Source organism: Heterodontus francisci, chromosome 1 (genome assembly GCF_036365525.1).
Source record: "Heterodontus francisci isolate sHetFra1 chromosome 1, sHetFra1.hap1, whole genome shotgun sequence".
Lineage (NCBI taxonomy): Eukaryota > Metazoa > Chordata > Chondrichthyes > Heterodontiformes > Heterodontidae > Heterodontus > Heterodontus francisci.
This window is the reverse complement of record NC_090371.1, coordinates 287,221,027-287,239,587: the sequence shown is the minus strand read 5'-3', so window position 1 is coordinate 287,239,587 and position 18,561 is coordinate 287,221,027. Positions and strand designations below refer to the sequence as shown.

General features: G+C 45.7%; 1 protein-coding gene across 1 annotated transcript in view; it reads left to right on the top strand.

Moving 5' to 3' along the window:
• The window catches only part of LOC137373117 (diacylglycerol kinase theta), a 296,078-nt gene that overhangs the window by 131,462 nt on the left and 146,055 nt on the right, over positions 1–18,561 (top strand). The gene's annotated exons all lie outside the window — the stretch shown is intronic.

Sequence of the window (18,561 nt, the reverse complement as noted above, 5' to 3'; positions counted from 1 at the left end):
CAGGCCAAAAACAATAAGTTGAGAGGGGAAGCAGAGGAAAATACCACTGGCTAAGAAAGAATATGACAATGGAATGGCAGTTAACATAAAAGGGGACCCAAAAATCTTCGACTGGCATGTAAAGTGTAAGCAGGTAGTAAGAGGTGGGGTGGGGTCTATTAGGGACAAAGAGGGTAATATATGCTTAGAGGCTAGAATACTTGAGGGTGCTACAGGATTTTGGGAAAAATTGACTGTCCACCGAAGCTCCTCAGTCTCATCCGTTCCTTCCATGACAACATGCACTGCACCGCACAGTTTGATGGCTCCACTTCCAACACATTCGGAGTGAAGAATGGAATGAAACAGGGTTGTGTCCTAGCCCCCTACTCTGTTTGGCATCATCTTCTCCATGCTCCTGACCTTTGCCTTCCCTGCAAATATGGAAGGTGTCTACTTGCACAGTAGGTCAGATGGCAAGCTCTTTTTTTTTGATTCATTCATGGGATGTGGGCATCACTGGCTATGCCAGCATTTATTGCCCATCCCTAATTGCCTTTGAGAAGGTGGAGGTGAACTGCCTTCTTGAACCGCTGCAGTCCTTGTGAGGTAGGTACACCCACAGTGCTGTTAGGAAGGGAATTCCAGCATTTTGACCTAGCGACAGTGAAGGAACGGCAATATAGTTCCAAGTCAGGATGGTGTGTGACTTGGAGGGGAACTTACAGGTGGTGGTGTTCCCATGCATTTGCTGCCCTTGTCCTTCTTGTTGGCAGAGGCCATGTGTTTGGAAGGTGCTGTTTAAGGAGCCTTGGTACATTGCTGCAGTGCATCTTGTAGATGGTACACACTGCTGCCACTGTGCGTCGGTGGTGGAGAAAGTGAATGTTTGTGGATGGGGTGCCAATCAAGCAGGCTGTTTTGTCTTGGATGGTGTTGAGCTTCTTGAGTGTTGTTGGAGCTGCACCCATCCAGGCAAGTGGAGAGTATTCCATCACACTCCTGACTTGTGTCTTGTAGATGGTGGACAGGCTTTGGGGAGTCAGGAAGTGAGTTACTCGCCACAGGATTCCTAGCCTCTGACATGCTCTTGTAGCCACGGTATTTATATGGCTACTCCAGTTCAGTTTCCAGTCAATGGTAACCCCCAGAATGTTGATAGTGGGGGATTCAGCGATCGTAATGCCATTGAATGTCAAGGGGAGATGGTTAGATTCTCTCTTGTTGGAGATGGTCATTGCCTGACACTTGTGTGGTGTGAATGTTACTCGCCATTTATCAGGCCAAGCCAGGACATTTCTGCATAGTCTGCTTCAGTATCTGAGGAGTCGCGAATGGTGCTGAGCATTGTGCAATCATCAGCGAACATCCCCACTTCTGACCTTATGATTTAAGGAAAGTCATTGATGAAGCAGCTGAAGGTGGTTGGGCCTAGGACACTACCCTGAGGAACACCTCTAGTGATGTCCTGGAGCTCAGATGATTGACCTCCAACAACCACAACCATCTTCCTTTGCGCTAGGTATGACGTAAACCAGCAGAGAGTTTTCCCCCTGATTCCCATTGACTTCAGTTTTGCTAGGGCTCCTTGATGCCATACTCGGTCAAATGCTGCTTTGATGTCAAGGGCAGACACTCTCACCTCACCTCTTGAATTCAGCTCCTTTGTCCATGTTTGAACCAAGGCTGTAATGAGGTCAGGAGCTGAGTGGCCCTGGCGGAACCCAAACTGAGCAGGTTATTGCTAAGCAAGTGCCACTTGATGGCACTGTTGATGACACCTTCCATCACTTTACTGATGATTGACGGTAGACCGATGGGGCGGTAATTGGCCGGGTTGGACTTGTCCTACTTTTTGTGTACAGGGCCTACCTGGGAAATTTTCCACATTGCCGGGTAGATGCCAGTGTTGTAGCTGTACTGGAACAGCTTGGCTAGGGGCGCGGCAAGTTCTGGAGCACAGGTCTTCAGTACTATTGCCGGAATATTGGCTGGGACCATAGCCTTTGCAGTATCCGGTGCCTTCAGTCGTTTCTTGATATCATGCAGAGTGAATCAAATTGGCTGAAGTCTGGCATCTGTGATGCTGGGGACTTCAGGAGGAGGCTGTGATGGATCATCAACTCGGCACTTCTGGCTGAAGATTGTTGCATATGCTTCAGTCTTATCTTTCGCACTGATGTGCTGGGCTCCTCCATCGTTGAGGATGGGAAATTTTGTGGAGCCACAAATTCCAGTTAGTTGTTTAATTGTCCACCACCATTCACGGCTGGATGTGGCAGGACTGCAGAGCTTTGTTCTGATCCGTTGGTATGGGATCGCTTAGCTCTGTCTATTGCCTGCTGCTTATGCAGTTTGGCATGCAGATAGTCCTGTGTTGTAGCTTCACCAGGTTGACACCTCATTTTGAGATATTCCTGGTGCTGCTCCTGGCATGCCCTCCTGCACTCTTCATTGAACCAGGGTTGGTCTTCTGGCTTGATGGTAATGGTAAAGTGGGGGATATGCCGGGCCATGAGGTTACAGATTGTGGTTGAGTACAATTCTGCTGCTGCTGATGGCCCACAGCACCTCATGGATGCCCAGTTTTGCATTGCTAGATCTATTCGAAATCTATCCCGTTTAGCACGGTGGTAGTGCCAGACAACACGATGGAGGATATCCTCAATGTGAAGGCGGGACATCATCTCCACAAGGACTGTGCGGTGGTCACTCCTACCAGTACTGTCATGGACAGAAGCATCTGCGGCAGGCAGATTGGTGAGGACGAGGTCAAGCTTGTTTTTACCTCTTGTTAGTTTCCTCACCACCTGCCGCAGACCCAGTCTAGCAGCTATGTTCTTTAGGACTCGGCCAGCTCGGTCAGTAGTGGTGCTACCGAGCCACTCTTGGTGATGAACATTGAAGTCTCCCACCCAGAGTACATTCTGCGCCCTTGCCGCCCTCAGTGCTTCTTCCAAGTGGTGATCAATATGGAGGAGTCATCAGCAGGGAGGGCGGTGGGTGGTAATCAGTTCGGATGTTACCTTGCCCATGATTGACCTGATGCCATGAGACTTCATGGGGTCCAGAGTCGATGTTGAGGACTCCCAGGGCAACTCCCTCCCAACTGTATACAACTGTCCCGCCACCTCTGCTGGGTCCGTCCTGCCGGTGGGACAGGAGATACCTGGGGATGGTGATGGCAGTGTCTGGGACATTGTCTGTAAGGTATGATTCCGTGAGTATAACTATGTCAGGCTGTTGCTTGACTCGTCTGTGGGACAGCTCTCCTAACCTTGGCACAAGCCCTCAGATGTTAGTAAGGAGGACTTTGCAGGGTTGACAGGACTGGGTTTGCCGTTGTCGTTTCTGGTGCCTAGATTGATGCTGGGTGGTCCCTCCGGTTTCATTCTTTTTTTTATTGACTTCGTAGCGGTTAGATACAACTGATTTGCTAGGCCACTTTAGAGGGCATTTAAGAGTCAACATTGCTGTGAGTCTGGATCACATGTAGGCCAGACCAGGTAAGGACAGAAGATTCCCTTCCCTAAAGGACATTAGTGAACCATATGGGTTTTTACAACAATCGACAGTGGTTTCATGGTCACCATTAGACTAGCTTTTTAATTCCAGATTTATTAATTGAAATTAAATTCCATCTTCTGCCATTATGGGATTCGAACCCATGTTCCCAGAGCAATACCCTGGGTCTCTGGGTTACTAATCCAGTGACAATACCACTACACCACTGCCTCCCTCCATAATCTATCAAGGCTGAAAGCAAAGACAAAAACACATCGTGTCCTGATCAGGGAACTCCTCTACACTGATGATGCTGCATTAGTCGCTCACACGGAAACTCGTCTTCAAAGACTCATGGACTGTCTCTTCCATTCCTGTAACTTGTTCTCCCTGATTATAAATGTCAAGAAACCCATGGTCATGGGCCAACATGGAAGGTGAATCAACTGTGGCTAGCAAAAGAAGTTAAGGATTGCATTAGATGAAAGGAAATGGCTTATAAGGTCGCCTGAAAAAGTGGTAAGCCTGAGGATTCGGAGCAAATTAGAGTCCAACAAAGGAGGACCAAGAAACTGATAAAGAAAGGGAACAGAGATGATGAATCTAAGCTAGCTAGAAACATAAAGGCGGACTGTAAAAGCTTCTTTAGGTAAGTGAAAAGGAAACGTTTAGCAAGGACGAATGTGGGTCCATTGCTGGTGGAGACAGGAGAGTTTGTGGTGGAGAATGAGGAAATGGCGGAGAAACTAAACAATTACTTTGTGTCTGTCTTCATGGAGGAGGAAACAGAAAATCTCCCAGAATTACTACGGAACAAAGGGACTTGTAAAAATGAGGAATTGAGAGTAATTAGTATCAATAAAGAGATAGTGCTCAAAAAATTAACTGGATTGAAAGTTGATAAATTCCCTGGACTAGATGAGCTACATCCCAGAGTATTGAAGGAGGTGGCTATAGAGATAGTGGATGCATTGGTGGTTATCTTTCAACATTCTATAGATTCTGGAAGGGTTCCAAAAGACTGGAAAGTAGCAAATGTAACCCCACTATTTAAGAAGGGAGTTTGACGTCAGTAGTAAGGAAAATGTTGGAATCTATTATGAAGGACGCGATAATTGGACACTTGGAAAATAATGAAATGATTGGGCAGAGTCAACATGGATATATGAAAAGGAAATCACGTTTGACAAACCTGTTGGAGTTTTATGAGGATGTTATTTGTAGCATAAATAAAGGATAAAAGATAACCAGTGGACGTGGTGCATTTGGATTTTCAGAAAGCTTTTGCTAAGGTCCCACACAGGATGTTAGTAAACAAAAAATTAGAGCACATGGGATTGGGGGTTATATACTGGTCTGGATTGAGAATTGGTTAACAGAAAGCAGAGAGTAGGAATAAATGGGTCATTCTCAGGATGGCAGACTGTTACTCGTGGGGTACTGCAAGGATCAGTGCTTGGACCACAGCTGTTTACAATCTATGTAAATGATTTGGATATGGGGACCAATTGTAATATTTCCAAATTTGCGAATGGCAAAACTAGGAGGGAATGTAAGTTGTGAGGAGGATTGCAAGGAGGCTTCAAGGGGATTTGGACAGGCTAAGTGAATGGGCAAGAACATGGCAGATGGAATATAATGTGAATAAGTGTGAAGTTATCCACTTTGGCAGAAAAAACAAAAAGGCAGAGTATTTCTTAAATGGTGAGATATTGGGAAGTATTGATGTCCAAAGAGACCTGGGTGTCCTTGTTTATGAGTCACTAAAAGCAGGTATGCAGGTGCAGCAAGTAATTAAGAAGGCAAATGGTATGTTGGCCTTCATTACAAGGGGATTTGAGTACAGGAGTAAAGATATATTGCTGCAATTGTATAAAGCATTGTTGAGACAGCACCTGGATTATTGTGTACAGTAATGGTCTCCTTATCTAAGGAAGGTTGTACTTGGCATAGAGGGAGTGCAACAGAGGTTCACCAGACTTGATCCCTGGGATGGTGGGATTGTCTTATGAGGAGAGATTGCAGAAATTGGGCCTGTATTCTCTAGAGTTTCGAAGAATGAGAGGTGATCTCATTGAAACTTACAAAATTCTTATAGGGCATGTCAGGGTGGATGTGGATAGGATGTTTCCTCTAGCTGGTGAGTCTAGAACAAGGGGACACAGTCTCAGAATAAGAGGCAGGTCATTTAAGACTGAGATGAGGAGGAATTTCTTTACTCCGAGGGTGGTGAATCTGTGGGATTCTGTACCTCAGAGGGCTGTGGAAGCTCAATCATTGAGCATGGTTAAGACAGAAATTGATAGATTTCTGGATACTAATGACATCAAGGGATATGGGGTTAGTTGGGAAAAATGGCAGAGAAGTAAATGATCAGCCATGATCTGTTTGACAGAGCAGGCTCGATGGGACGAACGGTATACTCCTCCGATTTCCTATGATCCTAAGGTGTTGCATCTCTGCCCTTATCACACTAAATAACGCCCCACTGGAAGTGGTTAGTATATTCTGCTACCTTGGGTACACGGTGACAGATAATCTGTCCCTTGATGCAGAGCTCGATACAGGCATTGGGAAAGCAGCTACCATCTTTGGCCGACTTGCGAGACACGCATAGGGTAACACCAAGCTTACTCTGGGACCAAGCTGATGGTTTATAAGGCCTGTATCCGCAGCACCTTATTGAATGGCTGTGAAACATGGGGACTTACAGCTATCAGGAAAAGAAGCTCAGTAATTTCCAACTTCACTCTGAGGTGCATTATGGGTATATCCCGACAGGACAAAATCACAAAGGTAGAGCTCCCAAGTGTGTTGGCACTAATCAAACAGAGGTGGCTTCGGTGGATCGGACACGTCTGCAGGATGGAAGTCGGTCGCATACCCAAGGACATTCTGAATGGTAATGTAGCCGGGGCCAGACGGCCAGTGAAGCTCCACCTCAAGGATGCTTATGAGCGTAACATGAAGGCCCTAAATGTCAACTGTCGCACCTGGGAGTCATTAGCTGACGAAAGAGGGAAATGACGACACATCCTGACGTGCATTACTGTGATGACCAGTGGCTACAGCAACTTAGCAACAGGCGCCAACACCAAAATCAACAACTCATAGCATCACTTGGCAGCTTCATGTATGGCACTTGTGGCAGAACCTACCTCTCAAGGATTGGCCTTCACAGCCATCAGAAAAGGTACTTAGATTTTCAGAAGGCATTTGACAAGGTGCCACATAAAAGGTTATTGAGCAAAGTAGGAGCTCATGGTGTAGGGGGTAACATATTCGCATGGATAGAAGATTGGTCGGCTGGCAGAAAACAGAGAGTATGCATAAATGGGTCCTTTTCTGATTTGCAGGATGTGATGAGTGGAATCCCACAGGGGTCTGTGCTGGGGTCTCAACTTTTTACAATTTTGGGCGGCGCTGTGGTTAGCCCCGCAGCCTCACAGCTCCAAGGACCCGGGTTCAATTCTGGGTACTGCCTGTGCGGAGTTTGCAAGTTCTCCCTGTGACCGCGTGGGTTTTCGCCGGTTTCCTCCCACCGCCAAAGATTTGCAGGTTGATAGGTAAATTGGCCATTGTAACTTGCCCCTAGTGTCGGTAGGTGGTAGGGAATATGGGATTACTGTAGGGTTAGTATAAATGGGTGGTTCTTGGTCGGCACAGACTCAGTGGGCCGAAGGGCCTGTTTCAGTGCTGTATCGCTAAATAAATAAAATAAATAAAAAATTTATATCAATGAGCTTGTTTTCACTGGAGTTTAGAAGAGTGAGGGGAGACTTGATTGAAGTATATAAGATCCTGAACGGTCTTGACAAGGTGGATGTGGAAAGGATGTTTCCTCTTGTGGGTGAGTCCAGAACAAGGGGGCACGGTTTTAAAATTAGGGGTCACCCTATTAGGACACAGATGAGGAGAATTTTTTTCTGAGGGTTGTGCAACTTTGGGACTCTGCCTCAGGAGGTGGTGGAAGCAGCGTCATTGAATATTTTTAAGGTGGAGGTTGATAGATTCTTGTTAGGCAAGGGAATCAAAGGTTATTGGGGGTAGATGGGAGTGTGGAATTTGAGACACAATCAAATCAGCCATGATCTTATTGAATGGCGGAGCAGGCTCGAGGGGCCGAATGGCCTACTTCTGCTCTTAATCCATATGTTCGTATGTAAGGTGCGCCAAGAGAAGACACCCCACCTAAATGGATTGTGCTGCATATCCATCTTCTTTTGTAGATGGAAGGATGCCAACCAACCAACTTTATGTCAGTGTTTACTGAGGAAGAGGATGCTGACAAAATATCAGTAGAAGCAGAGATGGTAGAGGTAATGGATGGGGTGAAAATTGATGGGCAGCATGTACTGGAAAGGCTGGCTATGTTTAGAGTGGATATGTTACGAGGCCTGGATGGCTTGCATCCCAGCTTCTGAAAGGAAGGGGGATGAAGATAGCGGAACGGCTTGCCATAATCTTTCAGTCTTCCCTAGATACGGGAGAGGTGCCAGAGGATTGGAGAGCGGCAAATGTGCCACCTTTATTCAAGAAAGGGTGGAAGGACATTCCTAGTAACTACAGGCCAATCAGTTTAACATCAATGGTGCTAAGGTTTTAGAAACAATAATCGGGGAAAAAAATCAACAGGCACTTGGAGAGGTTTGAGTTAATTATGGAGAGCCAGCATGGATTTGTAAAAGGCAGATTGTGCTTGACTAATCTAATTGAATTTTTTGATGAAGTAGAGAAGGTTGTTGAAGGGAAAATGTGGATTTTAAGAAAACGTTTGACAAAGTACCATATAAAAGGCTGGTTACCAAAATTGAGGCTCATATAATAGGAGGATCAGTGTCCAATTGGATAAAAAAATTGGCTTAAGGACAGAAAACTGAGTCATGGTAAATGATTGTTTTTCATACTTGAAGATGGTAAACAGCAGTGATCCCTAAGTTTCAGTGTTAGGACTACTGCATCTTTTGATATACATAAATGACTTGGATATTGGAATATAGAGTAAAATTTCAAAATTTGCCAATGATACCAAACTTGTAGGTGTGGCAGACAGTGAGGATGGTACCAGCCAACTACAACAGGATATAGATAATCTATCAGAATGGACGTACAAGTAGCAGATAAAATTTTATATAGAGAGATGTGAGGTGATGCATTTTGGCAAAAAGGGATAGGGCAAGGCAATACAGATTAAATGGCACAGTTCTAAAGAACATACAAGTACAGAGGGACCTGGGGGTGCATGAGCATAGATCTTTAAAGGTGGCAGGACACATTGAGAGAGTAGTTAGCAAAGTATGCGGGATCTTGGGCTTCATAAATATAGGCATTGAGTACAAAAGCAGGGAAGTTATGCTGCAGCTGTACAGAACTTTAGTTAGGCCACACTTAGAATATTGCGTGCAATTCTGGTCGCCACACTACCAGAAGGACATGGAGGCTTTGGAGAGGGTACAGAAGAGGTTTACCAGGATGTTGCCTGGTCTGGAGGGCATTAGCTATGAGGAGAGGTTGGATAAACTCAGATTATTTTCACTGGAATGACGGAGGTGGAGGGGCGACATGATAGAGGTTTACAAAGTTATGAGTGGCATGGACAGAGTGTATAGTCAGAAGCTTTTTCCCAGGGTGAAAGAGTCAGTTACTAGGGGACATAGGTTTAAGATGCGAGGGGCAAAGTTTAGAGGGGATGTGCGAGGCAGGTTCTTTACACAGAGGGTGGTGAGTGCCTGGAACTTGCTGCCGGGGGAGGTGGTGGAAGCAGGTACGATAGCGACGTTTAAGAGGCTTCTTGACAAATACATGAATAGGATGGGAATAGAGGGATACGGACCCCGGAAGTGCAGAAGGTTTTAGTTTAGGCAGGCATCAAGATCGGCGCAGGCCTGGAGGGCCGAATGGCCTGTTCCTGTGCTGTACTGTTCTTTGTTCATTGTTGAAATACTCACCAGCCAATCTATTAAGCTTCACTACTATTAGTGAATAAAACCTTACAATTACTAAAATACTCGAGTTTTGAAAGGTAAATGAGAAAAACCCACCAGCCAACCTGTTTTCCTGTGATGTCACACTTCGATTTTTTTCTCTCAGAACGTAGTCAGTCCACTCTGGTAGACTGGACTGGATCGGACCGGACTGGGTTGGACCGGACAAGACCGGACTGGATAGATCTTTTAAACTCACCGGGTCTCGTTCCTTCCTGCCACCACTGCTCCTTTAAACTGTGCTGGTCTCGCTCCGTCAGTCCTGCCCCTCTGATTCTGTAGCAAGCCTCTGTATTGCCCCTTGCACTCCCTCAATACTGACGGTCTGACAGTGCAGCACTCCCTCAGTACTGACCCTCTATCACTAGCACTCCCTCTGTACCACGCCTCTGACGGTGCAGTGTCCCCTCAGTACTGCCTCTCCAACAGTGCTGCACTCCCATAGTACTGACCCTCCAACAGTGCCGCACTCCTTCAGTATTGACCCTCCAACAGTGCCGCACTCCGTCAGTACTGCCCCTCGACAGTACTGACCTTCCGACAGTGCCGCACTCCTTCAGTACTGACCCTCCGACAGTGCCGCACTCCCTCAGTACTGACCCTCCGACAGTGCCGCACTCCTTCAGTATTAACCCTCCAACAGTGCCGCACTCCGTCAGTACTGCCCCTCCGACAGTACTGACCTTCCGACAGTGCCGCACTTCTTCAGTACTGACCCTCCGACAGTGCCGCACTCCCTCAGTACTGACCCTCCAACAGTGCCGCACTCCCTCAGTACTGACCCTCCGACAGTGCTACACTCCCATAGTACTGGAGCTCAGTATCTCAGACTGGAGCAGCAGCAGTCAAGGCGGATCCGGAACGGGACCTGTGGAAATAAAGAGCGGGGCTCAAGGCCCTCACCTACCTCCAACTGGAGCAGCGGCAGTCTCAGCAGGCTCTGTTTTTGTCGGCGCGCGCTGTGTTTCAAAAGAGGGGGGGAAACTTTACTTTAGAAAGCCTAGAGGAGTATAGAAAGTGCAGGGGTGATGTAAAAAAGGAAATTAGAAAAGCAAAGAGAAGACATGAAAAATTATTGGCAGGTAAAATCAATACCTGGTGACTGGAGTGGCAGCAGGCTCTCTCTCTCTCTCTGTGCCGGCGCGCTGAGACTCAAAAGAGGAAAAAAAGACTTACAGTGACATCACGGGAAATCTGCAAGGTGATTGGTTGGGTAAGTAACAGCTATTAGTGCATTTAAATAGCTTAAAAAGATAAGTGGAAAGTTTTTTTTGGAAAAAAAACCTCAAAACCTGCCGTATAAGTGATAAAGTGAGTACTACTAAAGTGTTTTTTTTAAATTAATGTAATTTATTCAAGACTTTAGATTGTAGTGGTTAGTGTTTGGAGTAGAACAAGGCCCCTACTGTAATTAGTATTTTTTATAGGGAGTAACTAAGTAATCTAAAGGTAAGTCATGGCAGGAGAGCTCGCATCCGTGATATGCTCCTCCTGCGCTATGTGGGAAATCAGGGACACTTCCAGTGTCCTTGACGACCATGTGTGCAGGAAGTGTATCCATCTGCAGCTACTGACTACCCGCATTACGGAGCTGGAGCTGCGGGTGGATTCACTGTGGAGCATCCGCGATGCTGAGGACGTCGTGGATAGCACGTTTAGTGAGGTGGTCATGGCTGCACAGGCAGAAAAGGGATGGGTGACCATCAGGTGGAGTAGTAGGTGCAGGCAGGTAATGCAGGAGTCCCCTGTGGACATGCCCCTCTCAAACAGATATACCGCTTTGGATACTGTTGGGGGGGGATAGTCCCCCAGGGGAAAGCAGCAACAGCCAAGTTCGTGGCACCACAGATGGCTCTGCTGCATAGCAGTGGGAGGAAAAAGACTGGGAGATCCATAGAGGTAGGAGATTCAATTATAAGGGGAACAGACAGGCGTTTCTGTGGCCGCAAACAAGACTCCAGGATTGTATGTTGCCTCCCTGGTGCTAGGGTCAAGGATTTCTCAGAGCAGCTGCAGGCCATTCTGAGGGGAGAGAGTGAACAGCCAGTGGTCGTGGTACCAACGACGTAGGTAGAAAAAGGTATGAGGTCCTGCAAGATGAATTTAAGGAGTTAGGAGCTAAATTAAAAAGCAGGACCTCAAAGGTAGTTATCTCAGGATTACTTCCTGTGTCATGTGTTAGTGAGTATAGGAACAGGAGAATAGACCAGATGAATGCGTGGCTGGAGAAATGGTGCAGGAGGGAGGGATTTAGATTCCTGGGACATGGGAACGGTACTGGGGAAGGTGGGACCTGTACAAGCTGGACAGGTTACACCCGAGCAGGACCGGAACCGATGTCCTCGCAGGGGCGTTTGCTAGTGTTGTTTGGGAGGATTTAAACTAGAATGGCAGGGGGATGGGAACCTGAGCGGGGAGACTGAGGAGGAGGAAACAAGGATAGAAATGAAAGACAGGAAACAAAAAGGCAAAAGTGGAAGGCATAGAAATCAAGGGCAAGAAACAAATAGGGCCATGGTGAAAAATAATGCTAAGATGACTAAGAATGTTAAAAATACAAGCCTAAAGGCATTGTGTCTCAATGTGCAGAGTATTCACAGTAAGGTTGGTGAATTCACTGCGCAAATAGATGTAAATGGATACGATATAGTTGCGATTACAGAGACATGGCTGCAAGGTGACCAAGGATGGGAACCAAGGGTATTCAATATTTAGGAAGGACAGGCAAAAAAGGAAAGGAGGTGGAGTAGCATTGTTAGTAAAAGAGGAAATCAATACAATAGTGAGGAAGGATATTAGCTCAGAGAATCCTGATGTGGAATCTGTATGGGTTGAGCTAAGAAACATCAAGGGGCAGAAAACGTTGCTGGGGGTTGTATATAGACCCCCAAACAGCAGCTGTGATGTAGAGGATGGCATTAAACAGGAAATTAGAGACGCATGCAAAAAGGGTGCAACTGTAGTTATGGGTGACGTTAATCTACATATAGATTGGGCAAGCCAAATTAGCAATAATACTGTTGAGGAGGAATTCCTGGAGTGATGGTTTTTTGGACCAATACGTTGAGGGACCAACTAGAGAACAGGCCTTCCCAGACTGGGTATTGTGTAATGAGAAAGGATTAGTTAACAATCTTGTTCGGGGTCCCTTGGGGAAGAGCGACCATAACGTTCTTCATTAAGATGGAGAATGAGAGAGTTGATTCTGAGACTAGGGTCCTGAATCTAAATAAAGGAAACTATGAAGGTATTTGGTGCGAGCTGGCCATGATAGATTGGGGAATGTTACTTAAAGGGTTGACAGTGGATAGGCAATGGCTAGCATTTAAAGAGCGCATGGATGAATTACAACAATTGTTCATTCCTGTCTGGCTCAAAAATAAAAAAAAGAGGGGTGGCTCAACCGTGGCTTACAAAAGAAATTAGGGATAGTATTAGATCCAAGGAGGAGAAATATAAAATGGCCAGAACAAGCAGCAAACCTGAGGATTGGGAGTAGTTTAGAATTCAGCAAAGGAGGACAAAGGGATTGATTAAGAAGGGGAAAATAGAGTATGAGAGTAAGTTTGCAGAGAACATAAAAACTGACTGTAAAAGCTTCTATAGATATGTGAAGAGAAAAAGATTAGTGAAGACAAATGTGGGTCCCTTACAGTCAGAAATGGGGGAATTTATAATGGGGAACAAAGAAATTGGAAGACCAATTAAATACATACTTTAGTTCTGTCTTCACAAAGGAGGACACAAATTACCTCCCAGAAATGTTGGGGAACATAGAGTCTAGTGAGAAGGAGGAACTGTATGAAATCAGTATTAGTAGGGAAATGGTGTTAGGGAAATTGATGGGATTGAAGGCCGATAAATCCCCAGGGCCTGATAATCTACATCCCAGAGTACTTAAGGAAGTGGCCCTAGAAATAGTAGATGCATTGCTGGTCATTTTTCAAAATTCTGTAGACTCTGGAACAGTTCCAACAGATTGGAGGGTAGCTAATGTAACCCCACTATTTAAAAAAGGAGGCAGAGAGAAAACAGGGAATTATAGACCGGTGAGCCTGACATCAGTAGTGGGGAAAATGCTAGAGTCCATTATAAAAGATGTAATAGCAGAGCACTTGGAAAACAATGACATGATTGGACAGAGTCAGCATGCAATTGAAAAGGGAAATCATGCTTGACAAATCTACTGGAATTTTTTTGAGGATGTAACTAGTAGAATAGATAAGGGAGAACCAGTGGATGTGATGTATTTGGACTTTCAGAAGGCTTTCGATAAGGTCCCACATAAGAAATTAGTGTGCAAAATTAAAGCACATGGGATTGGGGGTAAGGTACTGACATGGATAGAGAACTGGTTGGCAGACAGGAAACAAGGAGTAGGAATAAACGTGTCTTTTTCCGAGAGGCAGGCAGTGACTAGTGGGTGCCGCAGGGATGAGTGCTGGGACCCCAGCTATTCACAATATAAATGATATGGATGAGGGAATTAAATGTAATATATCCAAGTTTGCAGATGACACAAAGCTGGGTGGGAGTGTGAGCTGTGAAGAGGATGCAGAGAAGCTCCAGTGTGATTTGGACAGGTTGAGTGGGTGGGCAAATACATGGCAGTTGCAGTATAATGTGGATAAATGTGAGGTTATCCACTTTGGTGGCCAAAACAGAAAGGCAGATTATTATCTAAACAGTGATAGATTGGGAAAGGGGGAGGTGCAGCGAGACCTGGGTTTCCTTGTGCACCAGTTGCTGAAAGTAAGCACGCAGGTGCAGCAGGCAGTTAAGAAGGCAAATGGTATGTTGGCCTTCATAGCGAGAGGATTTGAGTACAGGAGCAAGGATGTCTTGCTGCAATTATACAAGGCCTTGGTGAGACCACATCTGGAATATTGTGTGCAGTTTTGGTTTCCTTATCTGAGGAAGGATGTTCTTGCTATGGAGGGAGTGCAGTGAAGGTTCACCAGACTGATTCCTGGGATGGCAGGATTGACATATGAAGAGAGATTGAGTCAATTAGTCTTGTATGCACTCGAGTTTAGAAGACTGATCTCGTAGAAACCTACAAAATTCTGACAGGACTGGACAGACTAGATGCAGGAAGGATGTTCCCGAGGGCGGGGGAGTCCAGGACCAGGGGTCACAATCTAAGGATAAGGGGTAAGACATTTAAGACTGAGATGAGGAGGGATTTCTTCACCCAGAGAGTGGTGAACCTGTGGAATTCTCTGCCACAGAAAGCAGTTGAGGCCAAATCATTAAATATATTGAAGAAAGAGTTCGATATCGTTCTTGGGGCTAAAGGAGTCAAGGGATACGGGGCGAAAGCAGGAACAGGGTACTGAGTTTGGACGATCAGCCATGATCGTGTTGAGTGGCGGTGCAGACTAGAAGAGCCAAGTGGCCTACTACTCCTGTTTTCTAAAACTTGAAGATGTTTTATCAGTACATTAAGAGCAAGAGGATAACTAAGGAAAGGGTATTGCCTTAGTTATGCGTGGATGCTGAAGATGTGGGCAGGGTTCTTAATGTGTTTTTTGTCTCTTCGCAAAGGAGAGGGTTGATGTAGACATTGTAGTTAAAGAGGAGGAGTGTGAAATATTAGATATGATAAGCATAATGAGAGAGGAAGTACTAGAGGGTCTGACATCTTTGAAAATGAATAAATCGCCAGGGCCTGATGGATTGTATCCCAAGTTGTTAAAGGAAGCCAGGGAGGAAATAGCGGATGCGCTAAGGATCATCTTCAAATCCTCACTAGATACAGGAGAGGTACCAGATGATTGGAGGTCTGTGAATGTTGTACTATTGTTTAAAAAGGGTGCGAGGGATATGCCAAATAATTATAGACCTGTCAGTCTGACCTCGGTGGTGGGTAAATTGTTAGAATCTATTCTGAGGGACAGGAGAATTTAGAATTAGAATTAGAACATTACAGCGCAGTACAGGCCCTTCGGCCCTCGATGTTGCGCCGACCTGTGAAACCATCTGACCTACACTATTCCATTTTCATCCATATGTCTATCCAATGACCACTTAAATGCCCTTAAAGTTGGCGAATCTACTACTGCTGCAGGCAGGGCGTTCGACGCCCTTACTACTCTCTGAGTAAAGAAACTACCTCTCACATCTGTCCTATATCTATCACCCCTCAACTTGAAGCTATGTCCCCTCGTGTTTGCCATCACCATCCGAGGAAAAAAGACGCTCACTATCCACCCTATCTAACCCTCTGATTATCTTATATGTCTCTATTAAGTCACCTCTCCTCCTTCTCTCCAACGAAAACAACCTCAAGTCCCTCAGCCTTTCCTCGTAAGACCTTCCCTCCATACCAGGCAACGTCCTAGTAAATCTCCTCTGCACCTTTTCCAAAGCTTCCACATCCTTCCTATAATGCGGTGACCAGAACTGCACGCAATACTCCAGGTGCGGTCTCACCAGAGTTTTGTACAGCTGCAGCATGACCTCGTGGCTCCGAAACTCGACCCCCCTACTAATAAAAGCTAACACACCATATGCCTTCTTAACAGCCCTATTAACCTGGTTAGCAACCTTCAGGGATTTATGCACCTGGACACCAAGATCTCTTTGTTCATCTACACTACCAAGAACCTTCCCATTAGCCCAGTACTCTGCATTCCTGTTACTCCTTCCAAAGTGAATCACCTCACACTTTTCCACATTAAACTCCATTTGCCATCTCTCAGCCCAGCTCTGCAACCTATCTATGTCCCTCTGTACCCTACAACATCCTTCGGCACTATCCACAACTCCATCGACCTTAGTGTCATCTGCAAATTTACTAACCCACCCTTCTACACCCTCTTCCAGGTCATTTATAAAAATGACAAACAGCAGTGGCCCCAAAACAGATCCTTGCGGTACACCACTAGTAACTAAACTCCAGGATGAACATTTGCCATCAACCACCACCCTCTGTCTTCTTTCAGCTAGCCAATTTCTGATCCAAAGCTCTAAATCACCTTCAACCCCATACTTCCGTATTTTCTGCAATAGCCTACCGTGGGGAACCTTATCAAACGCCTTACTGAAATCCATATACACCACATCCACTGCTTTGCCCTCATCCACCTGTTTGGTCACCTTCTCGAAAAACTCAATAAGGTTTGTGAGGCACAACCTACCCGTCACAAAACCGTGCTGACTATCTCTAATGAACTTATTCTTTTCAAGATGATTATAAATCCTGTCTCTTATAACCTTTTCCAACATTTTACCCACAACCGAAGTAAGGCTCACAGGTCTATAATTACCAGGGCTGTCTCTACTCCCCTTCTTGAACAAGGGGACAACATTTGCTATCCTCCAGTCTTCCGGCACTATTCCTGTCGACAATGACGACATAAAGATCAAGGACAAAGGCTCTGCAATCTCCTCCCTAGCTTCCCAGAGAATCCTAGGGTAAATCCCATCTGGCCCAGGGGAGAAATTGCCACTTAGGCACGGATTAATCAAGGATAGTCAGCATGGCTTTGTTAAGGGAAGGTCATGTCTTACTAACTTAATTGAGTTTTTTGAGGAAGTAACAAGAAGGATTGATGAAGGTAGTGCAGTGGATATGGTGTACATGGATTTTAGTAAGGCATTTGACAAGGTCCCACATGGCAGACTGTTCAGTAAAACGAAAGCCCATGGGATACAGGGGAATGTGGCAGGTTGGATCCAGAATTGGGCTCAGGGACAAGAAACAAAGGGTAGTAGTCGATAGATGTTTTTATGAATGGAAAGCTGTTTCCAGTGACGTTCCACAGGGCTCAGTGTTGGGTCCCTTGCTGTTTGTGCTATATAATAATGATTTGGACTTAAATGTGGGAGGCATGATTGGGAAATTTGCTGTTGACACAAAAATTGGCCGTGTAGTTGATAGTGAAGAGGATAGCTGTAGATTCCTGAAAGATATCAGTGGTTTGGTTGAGTGGACAGAAAAGTGGCAAATGGAATTCAATCCAGAGAAGTGTGAGGTATTGCATTTGGGGAGGGTAAATAAAGTAAGGGAATACACAATAAACAGGAAGATATTGAGAGGGGTAGAAGACGTGAGAGACCTTGGAGTGCATGTCCACAGGTCCCTGAAGGTGGCAGGACAGGTAAATAGAGTGGTGAAGAAGGTATATGAAATGCTTTCCTTTATTGGTTGAGGTATAGAATACAAAAGCTGGGATGTAATGCTGGAACTGTATAAAACGCTGGTCAGGCCACTGCTGGAGTATTGCGTACAGTTCTGGTCACCACATTACAGGAAGGACATAATTACTCTGGAGAGAGTACAGAGGAGGTTTACAAGAATGTTGCTTGGGCTCGAAAGTTGTACCTATGAGGAAAGATTGGATAGGCTAGGGTTGTTTTCCTTAGAACAGAGGAGGCTGAGGGGTGACTTAATAGAACAAAGAAAATTACAGCACAGGAACAGGCCCTTCGGCCCTCCAAGCCTACGCCGATCCAAATCCTCTATCTAAACCTGTCGCCTACTTTCTAAGGGTCTGTATCTCTTTACTTCCTGCCCATTCATGTATCTGTCTAGATACATCTTAAAAGACGCTATCGTGCCCGCGTCTACCACCTCCGCTGGCAACGCGTTCCAGGCACCCACCACCCTCTGCGTAAAGAACTTTCCACGCATATCCCCCCTAAACTTTTCCCCTTTCACTTTGAACTCGTGTCCCCTAGTAATTGAATCCCCCACTCTGGGAAAAAGCTTCTTGCTATCCAACCTGTCTATTCCTCTCATGATTTTGTACACCTCAATCAGGTCCCCCTCAACCTCCGTCTTTCTAATGAAAATAATCCTAATCTACTCAACCTCTCTTCATAGCTAGCGCCCTCCATACCAGGCAACATCCTGGTGAACCTCCTCTGCACCCTCTCCAAAGCATCCACATCCTTTTGGTAATGTGGCGACCAGAACTGCACGCAGTATTCCAAATGTGGCCGACCCAAAGTCCTATACAACTGTAACATGATCTGCCAACTCTTGTACTCAATACTCCGTCCGATGAAGGAAAGCATGCCGTATGCCTTCTTGACCACTCTATTGACCTGCGTTGCCACCTTCAGGGAACAATGGACCTGAACACCC